The sequence below is a fragment of the Macaca thibetana genome, chromosome 13 (assembly GCF_024542745.1).
Source record: "Macaca thibetana thibetana isolate TM-01 chromosome 13, ASM2454274v1, whole genome shotgun sequence".
NCBI lineage: Eukaryota > Metazoa > Chordata > Mammalia > Primates > Cercopithecidae > Macaca > Macaca thibetana.
The window spans coordinates 4,682,270-4,702,718 of record NC_065590.1 but is presented as its reverse complement, the minus strand read 5'-3'; the positions used below and the strand labels follow the sequence as shown (position 1 = coordinate 4,702,718).

General features: G+C 46.4%; 1 protein-coding gene across 2 annotated transcripts in view; it reads right to left on the bottom strand.

Annotated features, from left to right (window-relative positions):
- Positions 1 to 20,449, bottom strand: part of NPAS2 (neuronal PAS domain protein 2) — a 175,505-nt gene that overhangs the window by 94,367 nt on the left and 60,689 nt on the right. The window lies entirely within an intron of this gene.

Genomic DNA, 20,449 nt, shown 5'->3' with positions numbered 1-20,449 from the left:
CCCTCCACCCCTCAGAGCTGCACAGCCCTGGTTCCTTCCTTCATTCACACGTTTCCCAGAGCCCCACCTGTCTGGGGTGCGCCCCCAAGCAGAACCATTCTCAGGGAGCTCGTGAGGTCGATGCCAGCTGTGGGGGGCTGAAGGCTGCGGTGGCTGGGAGGGCAAAGTGTGGTCGAGGTAAAGGTGGGGACCATGGAGAAGCTGAATCACCGTTGCCCACACGCTTCTCTGCTCAACACACAGGGTCCGCAGCCGGAACTCCCAAACCCACACTTCGCAAATGCACCACCAAGGACTCTTAAAATGTGAAGTTTCAGATAAAAGTTTTCAATGGAGTCAATCAATCTTTCTCTGAGCTCATTTAGCTTTGTGATTTTGGTCACCTACGTACACAAACATGGGTCTGAGCCAAAGCAAAGATGAATTCTGCAGCCACAGCCCCTGTTTACAAAATGCCCATGCACTCAACAGCAGGCGTATTCCACCATGGACTAGCAAGAAATGCTGCTTAGAAGTTAAAGCCTGCATCACAGTTCAGTCAGCGTTAACACATCTGCAAACAGGCCTGTGCTTAATGTTTTCCAGATGGAATCTGTTCAAAATTTTATGTCAATTCATCGAATGATGCCCTACCCCAAGCCTGTGCTTCCAAGGAGAATGGTGGCTGACCAAAGCCCCGGCCGCGCTGTGTTCTTTACCAGGGTCCCCTGGACAGAGCTTGTCCACAGGAGGGCTAGCTGCTGCTCCTCAGTCCACTCTCCTGAGCTCCTGGGATCCTGTTTGGATGACCAGGGTTGCTGAGTCATAAACTAAACATCTAAAAATGACTAACGGCTATTCTTTATCAACCACATCTTCTGTGATTTGTATGTTTATCCTGCAGACATTTCCTGAATCTACAAAACCTGGATGCTCTACACCCACTTCCTGTTCTTCAGCATCCCTCTCATTTCCCTGTCCCGTTCCTCTCACTTGACCCCTGGCTAAGCCATTCAGCTGAGCTGCACCCAGTGTGAGAGGGCCCCTAAGCTGAGTTCTCACTGCACCTGCCACAAAGGCTCCGTGCTGATATTTTTACTATTTTGTCACCTCTGCTGTCTACCATGTTATTTTTTAACTTAAAAAATTGCGATGAAATCCACCTCACAAATTTACCGTCTTAACCCCTGCTGAGTGCACAGCTCAGTGGCATTAAGCACACTCATACTGTTTTGCAACCATCACCACCATCCATTCCAGATCTCTTTGACCTTGCAAAGCATAAGCTATCCATTAAACAAGAAGTCCCCATTCCCCTCTCACTCCAGGCTTGGCAACTGCCCTTCTACTTTCTGTCTCTATAAATTTGACTATTCCAGGTCTGTCATGAAGGTGGAACCAGACAGTATTTGGCTTATTTCACACAGCATAATGCCCTCAGGGTTCATCCATGTCACTGCATGGGTCAGAATCTCCTTCCTTTTTAAGGCCGAGTGATATCCCATTGCATATGGAAATGCAGTGTTTTGCTTGCCCATTCATATGTCCATGGACATGGGCTACCTCCACCTCGGCTGCTGTGAGCGTGGGTGTCCATCCTCCCTTGCGTTTTAGAGTCATCCTTTTACTTAATAATAGGATCTGGAAACAGCTTGAAGGCAAACAAGGAACAGGATGGAAGGGAAGAAAACAAGTCCTCTGAGATCAGGTTAAAGGAATCACAGAGAAGTCTGGGGGTGACAATGACTCTTATCAGCCGTATAGTTTTCAGTGAGAAGGATTTTGAGCAGCTATTTTTTTTCCTTTTGATCACAGAGTGCCAGAAAACAGAAAAGGAGCTTAAATGAAAGCAGAGGAGATTTTGTTTGGAGCTGAGACATAATGGTTGAGGTGATTAACCCCCAGAGTGAACAATGGAGGGATGCCGTACAGCCTTTACCCCAGATAACCATGTGTCCTACGTGGCGTAGACAGTCACGAGGTGTGTGAATCAGGGTCCCAGTAGGAAAGCAGACGGCAGGTGGGAGCCTCTGAGGAGCGTTGATTTACAGGGGGGGCTCTTTGTAAAGGTGTGGGTGGGGAGTAGGGAACCAAGAGGGACAGTGTGGTTACCTGAGGTGGGGAACGGCAGAGCTGTGAATACCTCTGAGGGGAAGGGACAAGAGGGAAATCATTTCCCAAACTTGGAAGGAGTGTGTCCCATAGGAGGTGGCCTTCAGTGAAGGGACAAGAAGGGAGCCAAGGGAATAAACACCTCACTCTCATTCTCCACCCACCCTCTGATCTCCTGCTGCATCTCCTTTAGCCATGTCCACAGGATCCTCCGCACAGGGGAGCCTCAGGGAAGTGAGAAGGGAACACGCCCGGTAATATTCATCTCTCGGGGCTCTTCCAGTTCTGGGTTTCTTGGGTTTTCCTAGAACACAAACTCTCAGGAGTCTTTTTAAGCTTTGTAACATCCCCTCAAATTTGAAATCCAGGCATCTGCACCTAGCAACTGACCACACAAGAAATAATAATCAACAATAACAATAATTACAGGAGCCTGATGAAAAGAGAGGCTGAGAGGGGTTCCCAGGACAACCTGAGCAACAAAATAGGTGACAACCATATTGATCATAGCCTGTGCAACAAACTACTCATGAGTCTTATTTGTTTTATCATTCCCCACCTCAGGTAACCACTCTGTCCCTCTTGGTTCCCTACTCTCCACCCACACCTTTACAAAGAGCCCCCAAATAAATAAATGGGGAGGTAGGAGGAGGGAGGGAGACAGCTTCCTCTTACAGAAGATTCCAATTAATAAATGCAGAAGAACAATGGCAATAGAAAATCGCCATCATGCCCCATGCCTGTAATCCCACCCCTTAGGGAGGGAGAGTGGGGAGGATAGCCTGAGCCCAGGAGTCTGAGACCTGTCTGGGCAATATAGTGAGACACTGTTCTCCACAAAAAGGAAAAAGAAGAGAAGGGGAGGGAATGGGAGGGGAGGGGAGGGGAGGGGAGGGGAGGGGAGGGGAGAGGGAAGAGAAGAGAAGAGAAGAGAAGAGAAGAGAAGAGAAGAGAAGAGGAAAGAAAGGAAAAGAAAAGAAAGAAAAGAAAATCACCATCAGCATACCATAGTAATCATTGTTGCAGGCAAGATCCACCGATGGATGCTAAAATTAATGGGAAAAAGCTTGGGGAGAAACAGGATATTTGCAGAGTTTCAAAGTATTGCTCTCAAGATATTTATTAATTACAAAACAAAAACAATTTACAGGGAAGAAGGTTGGCAGACACCACTTTCACCTACTGGTCAGCATTAACATCACCAGTGTTAAGCCACATAGAAGTCTCTGTGGAAATAAGCACTCATTCCTCTTGGGTGTGTATATCTAGGAGTGTCATTCTTAGAACACACGGTAGCTGTATGCTTACTTTATTAAAAACTGCCAAGCTGTTTTCCAAAGTGAGTGTACAATTTTATATTTGCACTAGTAGTGTACAAGGAATTCCAGTGGCTCCATTCTAACATTTAATATTGTCTTAATTTTAGTAATTTACGTGGGTGTGTTATGAGATCTCATTGGGATTTGCATTTCCCTGAAGACTAATGATGCAGAGCACTTTTCACTGGCTATTTAGATATCTTCTTTTGTAAGATGTCTGATTCTTTTGCCTACTTAAAAAAAATTGGACTGTTAGTCTTCATCATACTGATCATAGATGTTTATCTCTTCTGGGTACAAGTACTTTGTCAGAAAATATGTATTGTGAACATTTTCTCCCAGGCTGTGGGTGGCCTTGGTTGCTTTTTGGATGGTGTCTTGTGATGAGCAGTTTTAAATTTTGGTAAAGTCTAATTTATCAACTTTTTATTTTATGGTTAATGATTTTTGTATTCTAAAATACATTTGCCACCTCAATGTTGTGAAGAATTATCCTATGTTTTCCTCTAGAAACTTCATCACATAGCTTTCACATTTTGATCCACAGTCCTTTGCAAATTAAATTTTATGTGTGTGTTGGACAGGGCTCAGACATTATTCACCACCTCCCACCCCCACCACGCCCCCAATATGGACATCCCTGTTCCTCCAGAATAGTTTGTTAAAAAGGCATTTATTCCCCTGTTGAATTGCATTAGCACTTTCATCAAATAGTGTGTGGTCTTATATGCATTATTTATGGACTATATTTAGCTTCATTTATCCTATGTGTCTCAACTCTGCAGGACACAGTCAGGATGTCTGCGGAGTGAAGACACATAAGATAAACTTAGTAAAAAATAAACTTCATTTTTAAGAACAACTTTAGATTTACAGAAAATGCAAACAGAGTAGAGAAAGTCCCCTTATCCCCACACCCAGCTTCCTGTTACTAACATTTGACATTGGTATGGCACATTTGTCACAATTAATGAACCAATACTGATACATTATTAAGAAAAGTCCAGGCTGGGTGCCAGTAGCTCACACCTGTAATCCCAGCACTTTGGGAAGCCAAGGCGGGTGGATCATCTGAGGTCAGGAGTTTGAAACCAGCCTGGGAAACATGGTGAAACCCTATCTCTACTAAAAGTACAAAAATCAGCCCATGTGATGGTACATGCCTGTAATCCCAGCTGTTCGGGAGGCTGAGGCAGGAGAATCGCTTGAGCCTGAGACGCAGAGGTTGCAGTGAACTGTGATCACGCCACTGCACTCCAGCCTGGGCGGCAGAGCCAGACTCTGTCTCAAAAAAAAAAGTCCATAAGTTTTAGACAAACTTGCGCTCAGATTTCCTCAGTTTTTACGTAACGTCTTTTTTCCACTCTAGCACTCCATCCAGGACACCACAGCACGCTTTGTCAGCATATCTCCTCGGACTCCCCTTGGCTCTGCGAGTTTCTCAGGCTTTCCTTGTTTTTGAAGACTTGACAATTTTGAGGAGTATCTGTAGAATGTTCTTCAGTTCGGGTTTGTCTGATGTTTTTCTCAAAGTCAGGCTCAGAATACAGGTTTCTGAGACGTAGGCCCAGGAAGTAAAGTATCCTCCTTATCACATCATGCCGTCAACATGGCTTGTCACTGTGGATGCCAGCCTTGGCCACCTGGCTGAGGTGGTGATAAACTCACTCATAAGACGTATGTTAGTTACATTTACATGTAATATGTACAAGGTGTTTTCCTTCAACTTTCAGATCTTTTTTATTTTTTAGGTGAAGAATGTCTAAATTTAAAGTGGTAGATTCTGTTATTAAGCTGAAAAATTTACATGATTTTCCCTGTACTTTTGGACTTAGATATATAATGACTGGATCTTTTATCAGATTAACAATTGGAGTCATTGCTTTACATTTAGAGGCCCTTCATCTGGAAACATATCGAGCATTTCATTTGAAAATATAACTGCTCTGTTGTTTAAACAAACTTAATTCTATGTTTCCCAATTCCACCACACCCTTTGTCTATTGTTATGGCAGTACCACATTATCTTAACTCCTAAAGTTGTGCAGTCATTACTGACATAAATGTAGGGTCGGCCTTCCAACTTTGTTCTTATTCAAGTTCGCCTTGGCCATTCTAGGTCTTTGCACAGCCACATAAATTTTAGAATTAGCTTGTCAATTTCTATAGAAATACCTGATGCAGCTGGGTGCAGTGGCTCATGCCTGTAATATCATTGCTTTGGGAGGTTGGGGCAGGAGGATTGCTTGGGAGCAGGAGGATTGCTTGAGGCCAGGAGTTGCCTGGGCAACATAGCAAGATCCCGTCTCTACAAAAAGTAAAAATTAGCTGGTCATGGTGGTGCATGTTAAATGCCTTTTTAACATCCCTACCTACTTGGGAGGATGAGGCAAGAACGCTGCTTGAGCCTGGAGTTCAAGGTTACAGTGAGCACTAGCCTAAACAACAGCATGAAACCCTGTCCCTCAAAAAAAAAAAAAAAAGAAAAAAAAGAAAAAAAAAGAAAAAAGTTTGATAGCTTGATGAGATTTTGATTGAGAATGAATTGAATTTGGAGATCAATTTTGGGAAAACTGACAACAATGTGCAGGTCTCTGATCCATGCACCATGTGTACCGTCTCCTTCTGTTTGCCTCTCCTCTTGGGCTCTGTGATGAGGCAGGAGAATGTATTTGCCAAAGCACAAATGTGCCATGTGCATATGATATACGGTGATTCAACAGATACTCCCTGAGTGCCTGTGCAAGGGGGAACACACTGTGAGCAAAGCTGGTACTCTCATGGTGCTTACACGAGGTGGGGGATGCATGGTCAGGGGAGTTGGGGAAAACTGCAAGCAAGCAAATAAGTAAACACAGAGCCTGTTCTTTGGTTATCACTGCAGTGCAGGAAAAGGTGAAACCTGGGTGGGACGGGGTTCGGGGAGTCCTGCTCTGATGTTTTAAGGAGTCTTGGAAGACCTTCTTGATGAGATGCTATGTGAACTGTGACCTGAAGGGAATGTGGGAGTCAGCAGTGAAGGTGCCTCCCCCAGACAGCAAGGAAAGCGAGGAGCAGCCAGAGGCCAGCCCAGGGATGGCGTTGGTGAGGGGAGGTGGAGCCAGGGGTTGAGGGGCATTGTGGCTTTTGCTCTATGTGAGATGGGAAGGCAGTGGAGGTTTTGAACATGAGTGACAGACACCTTTCTCAGAGGACAGCGCTGAAACTTAAATGAAGTTAAGTTTGCAAAGTCTGGCCTGCAGCAGACAGTCAAAAACAGGTTCTCTACTTTGATGGCAAGGATTAGGCAAACTGCATCTTCCCCCATTTCATGATGGTTCGCCCAGCCCTGGTATGGTTTGGCTGTGTCCTCAGCAAAATCTCATCTTGAATTGTAGTTCCCATAATCCCCACGTGTCCTGGGAGGTCATTGAATCATGGGGGTGGTTACCCTCATGCTATTCTCATGATAGCAGTGAGTGCTCATAAGATCTGACGGTTTTATAAGGGGCTTTTACCCCTTTTGCTCAGCACTTCTCCTTCCTGCCATCATGTGAAGAAGAACGTGTTTGCTTCCCCTTCCACCATGATTGTAAGTTTCCTGTGGCCTCCCCAGCCATGCGAACTGCGGGTCAATTAAACCTCTTTTCTTTATAAAGTACCAGTCTCAGGCAGTCCTTTATAGCAGCATGAGAATGGACTAATACAAGCTCCTTACCCATATTAGGTGCTCAATAAATGCATGAGGAATGAAGAAAAGGAAGGGAGGAAGGGAGGGAGGAAGGAAAGGAAGGACACAGCCAGGGCCAAACCCCTATCTGAATTCCTGTGCCACTACCTGACATTCACTCCCACAAACCTCTCCACGATCACAGTGGCTCCACAGTAATAGTGCTTACAAAATACATGTGAAGGTACAATTATATCCCAGTGACTAAAATTAAAAATAAAACTTCTGCATGTGCAGGAGCCACTGACTAAAGGGAAAATCCGCTCAGACAGCACTGACAGCCAGGGCTCTTTGGGAAGGCCCAATGGGTCCCTCACCAACCCTTGGCAGCTGCCAAGTTCTGAAAAAACATAATCTCATTTTGTCTCCGTCAGTTCTGTGGGTGGAATGGGCTGGCTATAGTTATCCTCCACTCATAAATCAGGCAGCACCACTCCCCAGCAAGGCTAAGTGGCCTGCCCACAGACACAGGCTTGGGGACAGAGCAGACCCTGGGCTCTGCCTCCTGGCACTGACTCAGGAAGCCTTTCTCCACCCACTGCTGCTCAGAATAGGGGGTTTCCGACTTCAGAGTCAGTCTGATTTAAATCTCCATTCCAACCTACTTGCTCTATGACCTTGAGCAGGCCCCTTAAACCTCATGAGCCCCTGTTCCCCTCATTCCTAACACAATGCAGCTAACACCCACCAGGCAGCGATTGTACAAGGTGCAAACGGGAGGCAGGTCGCAGGTCTGTGTGCAATAAAGGGCCCAGCATGATGCCTGGGGCACAGAAAGCTCTAGGTGAGTTCCATTCATCGCACACCTGCCTCACCTAACTGTCCTACCCCTTATGTTCACACTGTGGCCACTGAGCCCCTGCCAAGGGAGGTGACACTGAGCTTCAGCCTTTCTTATCTACTTTGAATGTCAATGAACACATTCTCTGCACAGTAAGGAGGTCACCAGGGGTGAAACAGACATGGACTCTGGGGTCACACACACCTAAGGTTTCAGAGAGAGGCTCCCGAACAGAGACAGAAAAGGCCATATTGGTAGGAAGAGTGCCTTACAGCCAAGAGACACCTGCAGGCGGGGGCTCCAGCTGAAGCCTGAACCTGCCCCACCCCTAGGGACTACCTGTGGCCGCTGCAAACAGGACTGCGAGGACCACTGAGCGGGAGCATGGGGGTAAGGAGCTCTGCCAGGCCCAGTAAACAGACCAGCTGGGAATCTAATCAAGCAAGGCCAGTGGAGCACTGAGTGTGGGAGCAGGGGGTCGCAGGGAGGAGGGCTGGAACTCCCAAGGGAATTGGCAGACAGCCACCCCTGCTGCTGGCAGGCAGAGCTAGTGGGGCACAGTGGGTGTCAGAGTTCCTGGGTCCAGCATCCACATCTGTGAAGGGGAGAACAGCAGTGGTGGCCTGCGGTCAGGTGACCCAAACTGAGACCGACCCAGGCTTTGCCCTTCAATATCTCTGTATAACCTTGGATAAGTGTGATGCTCCCAGCCCTAGCTCCCCAACAGCAAAGTGAGAGAACAGAAGGGCTTTTCTTACTGTGTGGCTGTGAGAAGGCATGAGAGAATCCAAAAGAAGCCCCCAGCACAGTCCCCGGCACAAAGAAATCATCACAAAATTGTAGCTGCAGAATTCTAATTACACTATCAATAATGATCATGAATTAAAGGGCTCACAGTAGAAATTGGTGCTTAAGCCCAACAAATGTCTTTGGGAGAAACAGGATAATCATTCCCTTCTACCAGTGTTGAAAACATGTGTGTGTATATGTGTGTACGCATGGTGGAAAGACAGACACACACACGCTATCTAGAATACTGGACTAGCTAGCGATGACCTGTATACAGCACCCTTGACCCAGTAACTCCATCTTAGAGAAAGACTCCAGCTTACATTTTAAAAGGTACCTTGCCAACAAGACTGGATGTTTGGCCTAATCAATGAAGACTGCTTCCAACAAGGACATAACCAAGCACACTCCTCCACTCAGTCCTCACCAGAGGACTCGACGGCCATAAGAGCAGGACTTTACCAGCTAGAAACGGCTGTCCCCATAGACCCTATCTTGCTGTCGCCTGTGATCAGCACCCAGCATCCACTGCCCAACGCTCTGCCCACGTCAAAGACTCTTCCCTGTGAGACCAATGGACTGCCCAGAACAGGCCAGGACATTCTTTTTTTTTTTCCCACGTTCCTTTTCCTGGACTGGTTCATTAACCCCTTTTCCTATCCCTTTTCTTTCAATGTTAAATGTTACTTCATTTATTGTGCAATGTTTAATCTATAACATTTATATATTGATTAAGTGTACTATTATGCATGGTTTAGCAATATTGACTGACCTGTGGAGTGGCTTGAGCCTGTGTGCCGGCGGCTCTGAACTCCTGAGTGAATGGGAAGTAGTAAGGGGAAGTTCCTCCTTGGGAACTCAATGGAGCTTCCAGCTTTTGTGATTGAAATCACATCAGTAAAAGTCTGACCTTGTGGAAAGACACAAACGTGCATGGACCTGGTTATCACTGACCCTGAGCCGCTCATAACTAAACAGCAAAGCAACTGACCACTGTGAGGTTGTGAGGTAGGAGAGAAGGGAATGGAATGACTATCAGGTGAAATGACTGGGGTTTTCCTTCACACAGCAGACCCTCAAAAAAATCTGTTGACTCTAATTGAAGCAAAGGACAAAAGTGAAGCCTGCAAATGACATCTATGCATCCGGGTGAAATTTCTGCCCCAAAGGCTTTAGAACATTCTTTCTCACAGCCATCTACCACAAAACTGATTAGAATTCTGGCCCCTGGCGAATGGGGGACCTGGAAATGGCAGCAGGATTATTTTGTCACACCATATCTGCCCTGGGTCCCAAGTGCGTCAGCAGTGAGACAGAAGACTAATGAGTCATACAAGTGACAGGCTCCCCCAGGGACTAGTAGCTCACCCCGGTTCCAGAGAGGAGGGCCTCATGCAGCATGCATGGAAAAACATGTTACTCCACTCATGCAGGAGGTGGCGACCCTTTTCGCTAAAGGGCCACCTGGTAACTATTTGAGATGTAGAGCATCCGCTCTTTGTTGCAACCACTCAACTCTGCCTTTACAGTGCAATGCAGCCATAGACAATATGTAAATGAGTGGGCATGGCTGTGTTTCAATAAAACTTTATTTACAAAAACAGGTTGTGGGCCAGATTTGGTCCCCAGATAGCAGTTTGCCAAACCATGTTAAAGAATCACTGGAATCACTACTAAACTTTCCTCTTCAGTGTCTTTTAATTTAGAATTTTTGTAAAGTCTTTATAGGCCCACTGGGTCACTCTGTATCATCATGAATTTTCCCTGAAATGACTACCCCGAGCCTGTTGGGTTGCAAGGCCTGTGTTTTTACAAACATAAAATCATGATGTTTTGAAATTGGCTGAGAAGTGGTTTGAATAACAGGTCCCAGGTTAGCTGGAAAATCCTAACGCTCCTCCCCACTATACCAACCAAGCCTGGTAGAATTTAATCAAAAGAAAAAAATACTGAAAACAAGAACAAGTTAAAATCATAAGAGGCAAAACCAAGCACACACATCTCCCCAATTGATGGGGGTTTATTTATTGCCGACAGAGTGTGCACCTTCTGTCCTCCCAGCCAGTCCCTGGTGAGCGGACCTCATGTCGTTTTTGGATTATCGTCTGTATCGCACACATGGGAGCTTGGTAATGATTTTTCCTCATTATGTTAAGGAATAAAAAGCCTTTGAGAAACAGTTGCTGATGAACTGCGACGCTCACTTATCTTCCTTTGTCATTTGGGGAAGCTAGGAAATAACTTCCATATTTTGATTCTTCCTCTCCAGGGAATAGTTTTTGGTGTTGCAATGATTCATTCAGTGGGAAAAGATACATTTCTAAGGCCAAGCGCAGTGTGGCTCACGCCTCTAATCCCAGGACTTTGGGGGGCTGAGGTGGGCGGATCACTTGAGGTCAAGAGTTCTAGACCAGCTGGCCAACATGGTGAAACCCTGTCTCTACTGAAAATACAAAAAATTAGCCGGGTGTGTTGGCACACGCCTGTAATCCCAGCTACTCAAGAAGCTGAGGCAGGAGAATTGCTTGAACCTGGGAGCTGGAGGCCACAGTGAGCCGAGATCAGGCCACTGCACTCCAACCTGGGCGACAGAGCGAGACTCCATCTCAAAAATAAATAAATAAAATAAAAAATAAATTTCTAAAGGAGATGGACAGTGAAAGCCTGACAGCCAGCAGCTCCTGCAATCCCAATTCCCCTCCAACTAAGTAGTTCTCATTGCATTCTGGCACATTCTTTGACCTGGAAATGGCAAGGCGGACAGATCCAATCCTAACAATAGCCCTCTCCAGCCTTGTCCCAAGGAGCCGGGTCTCATGGTGCTTGCTGGAGCCTCGTAGAGCCAGATTGCTAGAAGAAACCAAGACAAGACTCTCACGAGCATCATGACCATAGGCAAACACCACCACGAGCGTCTAAAAAGCCAAGCTGAAGCTTTATCTGCTTGTTACAACCATGGTTCCTCCTTCATGCTTTTCTTTTTCCAAGAATCTGATGATTCATTATTCAGAGAGAGGGTGACATATGCAATGAAGGAATGAAGAAAGTTGGAAAATTTGTTATTAAGTAAACATACAATAACATTGTTTGGTCAGCAACGAATTCTCAAGATAGAAACGAGCATGATATCTGGATGGAAGGGCCCTCCTAACACGCCATATTATTCTTGCAACCTTTGACATTTATGTTGCAATCGCTTCAGGTTCCTTTTAGGGCGCCTCTCTATCAAGAGTTCAGATGGCACAGTGTAAACCTGAGTCAACTGGAGACTCTGATGGGTGACAGTGTGTGGTCAGGGTGTGGACGATAGATGCCTAGAAAAATCAGCAAGAGGGGAAAAGGAGATTTATGAGTCATGCTTGGAGCTGAGTCAGTGAAAGCCTTTGTTGGAAACCGCTGTTCAGCTGCCACAGACAAACTGAAATGAATCCACAAAATACTGCTCCAACCGGCATCTCCCTCCACGGAACTGTTCCCCAAGTGCTCCTTTAGGTTCCCCAAGTGCTCCTTTAGGTTCAGAAACGCTCCTCTTCACTGTGCTCAAGTTTGCAAGGACAGCAAAAGTAGGTGCGCTTGAAACAAGAAGTCAAATTAGTTTTGGACACCTAGACTGTGGAATCTTGGGTTTAACATCAAGAGTTTCAAATAACATTTCATCAAAACGTAGGAGGTTTCATGTGAATTGCTAACCATAGGAGGCAGCAGAATGAGTTTGGGAACCAGCCAGATCTAGGTTGAAATGTCCTCAGTGCTCTTGCCTTCACTGGTATGGTGGCCTCGGAGCCTAGGCAGGATGACCTCATCTGTAACCTGAAGTGGAGAGATCCACTTTTCACAATCGATAGGAGAATCTATTGGGACGCTTCAACTGGTTAATTGCCTCCCCTTCCACAGCACAGTGGTCAGAAATGGTGACTTTAGAACGAGAATAGGCGGGACCTTCAGAGCCGCAGGTCATATGCTCACGCGTGTCCAGTGCTGCACACCTGGTTGGTAGGAAGCACCCTCATGTCGCACCATCTTCCTTCTCCTGTCATCCTCACTTTTTTTTTGAGGAGTCTCGCTTTGTCGCCCAGGCTGGAGTGCAGTGATGTGGTCTTGGCTCAATGCAAGCTCCGCCTCCCGGGTTCACGCCATTCTCCTGCCTCAGCCTCCTGAGTAGCTGGGACTACAGGCGCCCGCCACCACGCCTGGCTAATTTTTTGTATTTTTTAGTAGAGACGGGGGTTTCACCGTGTTAGCCAGGATGGTCTCGATCTCCTGACCTCGTGATCCACCCTCCTCAGCCTCCCAAAGTGCTGGGATTACAGGCGTTGAGCCACCGCCCCCAGCTCATCCTCACTTCTTTTACTTACAGTTTAAGCAGACAGTGCACTGCCGGCCCTCCCTGTGCAGCCAGGGACCTCCTGCCCACCACCCCTGCTGACTCAGCCAGGGCCAAGCCAAGCTCATGGACTACAAGGGGCCCCGCAGGGAGCAGCCAGCACAGCACCAGCAGCTAGGAGCGCTCTTCCTTCATGCCCAAGACTCTCTCATGATGTCACAGATTTAACATATTCACTGCTAAAGTATCTGTGATGTTAGATCCTCCTCCATTCTTTCCACTGTCACTATCATGCAGTTCAGCCGAACCTGGAAGAGGCACGCAGGCAGAAGGAATGGTTTGTTCAAAGGCCCCGGGGCATGAGAAACTGGGGCGTTTGGAGCCCCTCAAGTGGCTCTGAGTGGCTGGCTCCTCACTATATTTGGGCCTGATAATCTGAGGGTACAGGGACACCTGTGGTACTGCCCACAGCACCTGCACCTCTCCCTGCCCCGAGATTCCCCATAGGCTAGGGTCCCTGGGAAGGCCTGCACAATTTTGTGTGGAGGTGCATTCAGGGGTAGAAACTATCAAGGAGATCAATGTTACTAACTTTGCCACCCCTTCTCTGCACCCACCTGTCCCTATAGTCAGAGATGATGAGGGGCCTGGGCTGGGCCCTGAGGCCAGCTGAGAGCTCGCACTACCTCGGAGCTCGGACTGCTCCCTGGACACAGGCAGCCCACTGTAGGGGCCCGACATGCCTTGCAGAGGCGCTATACCAGGGCTGGAGCCTAACAACCCTCAGAGACGTGACCTTGTTAGCTGTCATCCCGGTGTGTCACGCTAAGACCTGGCAAAGCTACACACCTCATCAGTATGTGCACAGAAGCAGGAGGGTGCCCATCTCACTCCTGATGAACCAGGAACTCACCACTGCACACTGCCAGGAGGACGGTGTGCAGGCGAGGAAAACCTCCATAAACCTCGATCCTTCTAGTTGTTCTACATATCCCTCCCCGCCCCTGAACATGCCCACCCCAGGTTCTCAACCTCAGGGGACGTCTCCATAGCATCTACACAAATCTACACAATGATGCATTAATACGGAAAATGGCACTAATTCACCATTTTTAAAAAGTCAATTAAAAAGTGAAAAGCATTGAGATGTATCTGCTAGGTCACCAAACTGACAGGCTGTGGCTTCTCTTTTTAAAATCTGAGTTGTCTGAAAACCCTGGTTGGTTGGGTTTGATGCAGGTCCAGCTGGGAATTTGGGATCTATTGGTGATTGCCGCCCGGCGAGGCCTTTCTCCCACCACCTTGATACAACTAGACCCTAATCCACAGAGTGAACCAATCCTGGACATGCCTCTCCCAAAACCCCAACCAGCCCAACTTCAGGATATCCGGTCTGGTAAAAATGTGTGCGTGGATCAAATACACAGGAACAAAACCAATGTCAGGAAGACCAACCAGTAGGCAGAGAAGCTGGGATGTGGGGATCACAGGTCAGTAGGGAAAAAAAAACTGGTGAGGACAACTGGTCTCCTCGAATGTCACACGGCGAAGGGCATGTCTCTGCCTGTGCTAGAAGAGCCACTGGATACAGGGTGAACCTCGACAAACAGAGAGCCCCATGGCAAGCCCTTCACCAAGAGCTTACAGCTTTCCCTAGTGAGGAGCTTAGGCAATGTAGGGTTGAATATTTCCATTTTCCCTCTTCAAACACCAAGACTCAGAGTCCCATACAGGTATTCAATAAATGTTTGCTGAGTGTCTAAAGAAGAGCTACTGCCTTAATTGAGTGATCAACGTTACCATCACTGGTAACGGGACATGTAGAAATGACCAACTTTTATGTCATCTCTAGGTCATTTGGGTGTTGCCTCAGCAGGACTAGAAATCTCCAGTTTCTCAATGTCCATTCAGATATTCACGTTGTAAATTAAGGATGTTTTAGATCTCTCTCCTTACACCTGTCACTCTGCCTCTGAATAATGCTGAAGAAACTGCAAGAGAAATGAGAAGTACATATTTTTCTTTTTAAAGAGACTGAGTTCCTCCTTTTGCAAATGTCTAAAGTGGCCCCAGTTAAGGCACAATTCACCCACTGGCCCGACTCCTCCTCCAAAGCTCTGGGTGGTGGCTTCAGGGTGTCAAGGAGAGTCCAAGACACGTCCCCCTGAGTCAGAAGTCATGGCATCAGAATTAGAAGGCCCAGGCCCAGGATACAAGGCATGTTGCTACGCACAAAATCCATGAGCTGGAGAAATAAACTATGCATGAAGCTCTGGCTGGTGGTTTTCTTGTACATTAGCTTATTTAATCATGACAGAGTCTGATCTTAACTATTTTCCTCTGAACAACTCTAACAGACACTATCTTATGCCCACAGGCAGCAATATAGTAATATTTCAGCAAAGAATAAAAGCAGTAAATATGGGGTGGGGGGATAACGTGTACATCTACTAGCACTTCACATGGTTCCAAGTCCTAGCATTCAAACCCTCAGATGACAAGCTGCCAGTCTGTGACTTTAGCCCCATCCTTATCATGTCATCCCCCCTCCAACACCTTCTACCCTACTAGTGTATCTTCCTCCGCCCCCATGGCTCATTCCCATCCTCTTCTGTTTCTGCCTCACCTTGGCTTTTGCTGTTTTCAACCCTCCCCCACTGGATGGTAAACCCCTCAAGCACAGGCATGGGTCCCACCTTCCTGGCATCTCTGCAAGTGGCTGATGTTCTTCGGGCTTAGTATAGAACATGAAGAGCTTCCATTTAGGAATCTGTTTAAAGCTTGGAAAGAAGCTTGGCATTGGTTCCCGCAATAATTCATCTTAATGCAGGATCTCTTCAGGAGAGGCTGAATATGGGCTGCAGGATGCCCCTGTGCTTGGACCTGGGCTCAAGCCATCCTGGGTGCTGGGCCCCAACTCTGCAAACTAATGGCGAAAAGGGCAAACAGATTCAACCACACTCACTCAGAAGACTGCCATCTGTATGACTCGGAAAGCAACTTGTTCTGCCCAGCCCCTCTGGACAAGGCTAAACAGGCTTAGCCTGCTGTGGGCAAACAAGAAAAGTAGGTCAGCTTGACAGCCCAGTTCTTCCACGGTGATGAACTAATGATGCGAATGCAGGGCCCGTCCGCGGAGAGGGGCGGTGCCAGCACCAGCCCAGGCCCTCGGCCGATCCCAGACCCAGCCTGGGTGGATCATGCCAGCCTGTGGATGGCAGACAGAGGACCTGGGTAAGAGGAAAATCCAGAGAACACTTGGTAAGATGGCTTAAAAAAACAAAAAGAAAAAAACTGCAGAAAAACAACAGTGTAAATTGACACACTGCCATTTCCCTGTTATTGAAGAAGCATCAATTCATGTCTGTATGGTGCTGTAATACTTGCACAGGCTGCTGGGCCTGCACGGGTGCGTTCTGGTGATAATTTGCACGAACACTGCTGAGAAACTGTGGTGCTACCTCCCAGCTTGCCTGCATGACGTCCTCTTCCCTCACCTCTCTGTCAGCCACTGGCAATACCTAGAGGCTCACTGGGGCCGAGGACGGATTTGAGTCAGTGGTTGAGTGGTGCTGGGACTGCTGGGTACAAGGCCCCATGCTACGGAGGAGGCCCCTGCTCTGTTCCTGCTGTTCCTGGGCTGCAGCTGTCCAGATAGAAAGACTTCCACTTCTGGCCTCTCTGGCTGAGAAGCTGGATAAAATATGGAACACTTGGAGGGAATTTCCCTGAGTCTTGGGTGATCTACTTATAGGAGCTAGTGTCTGGATTGGGGTTGTCTCGGGAGGGCCCAGCCCAAACCTGGAGGCTAATGCTGGGGTCCTCAGGAGGCCAGGTCCTGCTCCCTAGAGCTCATATGAGGACAGGACCCTTTGCTCACTCCCCAAACAGCTCAGGAGCAACTGGGAGTTAGTCTAGGGGTCCCAGGGTAGTTTCCCAATGGAGTAGTAGCCTCGCAGCCCAGGCCAAGGAGGAAGCGAAGGACTCTGTTCAAATGCAGTTATGCATAATATTTACAGCCCTTTCTTGCAAAATGCTGGACATTCTTCCTCTTTATGTCATTTTATAACAAACGTATTAGAAGGTTCTGTCAATCAACATTTTAGAAACATTCAAATCTAAAAACTCATGACGCTGGGAATGTTTACCCCACCTCTTCCAGGAAATGACCTTGTCCGAAAGTTTTCTCTTTGGCATTTTTAAGAACCGAAGGACAGAGCCGACCATCCTTCCTTCCTTCTTTCTTTCTCCTGTTCCTTGGCCTTTGTTCATGAATTCATCCAGCAGCTGTTAAAGGAGATGGGCAATCTACCATTCATGAAGAGAGGCGAGGACTTGCGCATAACAGTCCTGAAAGATCTTGGCTTCTCATCATGACTGTTGCTTAACTAGCTTAGGTAAGTTCCTAACCCTCTCTCTGCCTCAGTTTCTCCCCTTCACAGGCCATCTGTGAGACCTGAGAACACAATCCCTTAAAGCAGCTAGAATGTGGGACAGTATAAAAACTCATTGAATTGTTAGCTCAGGTGGTGGCTATTCTCACAACGCAAAAAACAACTCCAAAGGCATATTTAAATGCTTCTACGTTTAAATAACAGATCCTAACCACGGACACCAACTATCTTCATATTTAAATTCCCAAGATATTCACCAGCTACCAGGGAGCCTGCAGAGCCAGTCCTGTTATGTGTGGACCTCGCGATCCAAAAGGTTGCCAGATAGGGGACCTCAGCTTGTGTAACAATATTTTCCTGAAGAGCTGACGACGAACAAACTTGGGTAAATTGAATCATACTTTAAATGTGCGAGCGGCTCAGGGCCCACTAATTGGAGGAGTGTGGATTCCCACCTACCCTCACTAACGAGCCTTCTGCAATGCAAAACTCCACGCTGCCAATTAGTGTGCTTAACAAAGTATCATACACCTGGTTTCCAGGCGACCACAACTCACTTTAATTTTGAAATTCGGGATAAAATAGGGAGAAGTTTGGATTTTTAAATTTTAAATAAATGATTTTACATGTCGAGCCAAATTTAACAAAGTTGAAAGTGAAATGCTGTTAAAATAAATTGGCTAGCCGGGCATGCCTGTAATCCCAGCACTTTGGGAGGCTGAGGCAGGCGGATCACCCGAGGTCGGGAGTTCGAGGCCAGCCTGGCCAACATGAGGAAACCCTGTCTCTACTAAAAATACGAAAATTAGCCAGATGCCTGTAATCCCAGCTACTCAGGCAGGAGAATCACTTGAACGTCGGAGGCGGAGGTTACAGTGAGCTGAGATCACACCATTGCATGCCAGTCTGGGTGACAGAGCGAGACTCCATCAAATAAATAAATAAATAAATAAATAAAAATAAATAAATAGGCTATACATTAGTCCTACGTACTATTCAAAGCATTTCTTGGAATGCAACAGCATTATCTCAAAGAACGTTCCATTCACTTGATTTACTTAAGTAAGCAACTCAGTATATTTAATAGTGTTATATTCCTATCTTTACCTAAATAAAGCACGAAGTTTTCAATTCCCAGAGTACACTAAATTATGGAGTTCATTTAAAAACTATCAGATTCTTTAGAACAGAACTAAATAATCATTCCAAGGCCACATATATACTCTTGCATGTTATAAATTTAAACAGAAATTTCATTTTTGCAACCTATTTGGAAGAAAAAAACAAGGAAATAAATTAAAAAGTATATGTCTGATTTAAATAAAAACATTAACAATTTTTCTGCTTTTGGAGAAGCAATACATATTCATTGTAATTCATTCCCTCTTTCATTAAGAATATAAAGGATCAGCTGGGCGTGGTGAATCACGCCTGTAATCCCAGCACTTTGGGAGGTCGAGGCAGGTGGAGCAGGAGGTCAGGAGATCGAGACCATCCTGGCTAACACGGTGAAACCCCGTCTCTACTAAAAATACAAAAAAAATTAGCTAGGTATGGTGGCGGGCACCTGTAGTTCCAGCTACTCAGGAGGCTGAGGCAGGAGAATGGCGTGAACCTGGGAGGCTGAGCTTGCAGTGAGCCGAGATCGCATCACTGCACTCCAGCCTGGGTGACAGAGCGAGACTCCATCTCAAAACAACAATAACAACAACAACAAATATATATATATATATATATAAATATATATATATATATAAAGGATCTTAGGCCATTTTCATTAAGGAGAGTCAAAATGTCTCTTTATTTATTAAAAAAAATATTTTAAAACAAAATGGCAGAAGTACTAAGTCCTTCTAACTCTCCTAGAAATATTAATATTTTCTCTTGTCTTTACCTATACTCTCACTAAATCACTCCTTTGAGCCTTTCCTCCTTCACATGGTTTAAACGGTGTATTCTGCCTTGCTCTGGAGTAACTATGTTCATGTCTATGTAAGAAGGACCCCAGGCAACTCCCTCTGAGGAATGCTCCATCTCTGACCCAAAGCTTGCGAACATTTTGAGGTCATAAAAACTTCTATTAACGATAACACCACCACAATCTTTCTCAGCCTTGATCACAAGCAGTGAAGTCTTAATAATGTGTGTATGTGAGCATGTATGTCACATGGCATCACAGCAGGATGTTATGGTAAGACAAGGGATACTTATCCAAGGGGCAGGAAGAACTGGTCCGTATCAGAGACGGTGGGGCTAGTGAACTGTACAAGGCATACACTGTCTCTTATCTTGGTTGTAGAAAAACAAATGCAATAATTTTTTTTTAATCTTCTGAACGTACTTTCTGAAGGTCTGCTTTCTGCTAAGTTCCTCAGTGCCCTTGAGACCTCCTATGTGGTCAACGGGAGGAGATGAGGGTGTGACTTGCATTTAGGCAAAGAGAAAGGAATTGAATTCAAGAACAGCCTCACAGAAACTTAAAATACTGACAAATATAGGGGTTTCACACAAAAGCAAGCAGCTTGCAAAATGCCCCACGGATCGCAGCCACAGCACTGAGTTTGGAAAACCCCATAATCCAGAATCAGGGTCAAGTTCTCTCGAGCACCTGCCCCCAGTTTTGGAGAGCATTTAAGGGACAGGACGTGAAGAGAGGAGTCTGGCTGTGCTCCCCACGGAAGCAGGAGCTGCTCCTCTCCTCTTTCTTCCCACAAACTCACCAGATGCTTCAGGGCCCTCTCCAGGGGTGAAACAGAAACACTTCTCTGTGTGGGCTGGGGCCTAACCAACAGGAAGGTGTAATGAGAAGATGGGAACTGTGGTGCTGATCCATCACTGACCAGGTAGGTGGCCTCGGGGGAGGCACCAAACTTTTTTGGACTGTGTTTTCTTCATTAGGTGGAATAAGAAGGAACTTTTGTAAACTATGAAACCTCATATAAATATGAGGTTTTATAACTGCCTGAAGATGGCTGTTTAGCTCATGTACTATTCTGGGAAAGAATGGCCTGCACAGGTGGCTGTACAGGTAAACATGGATGG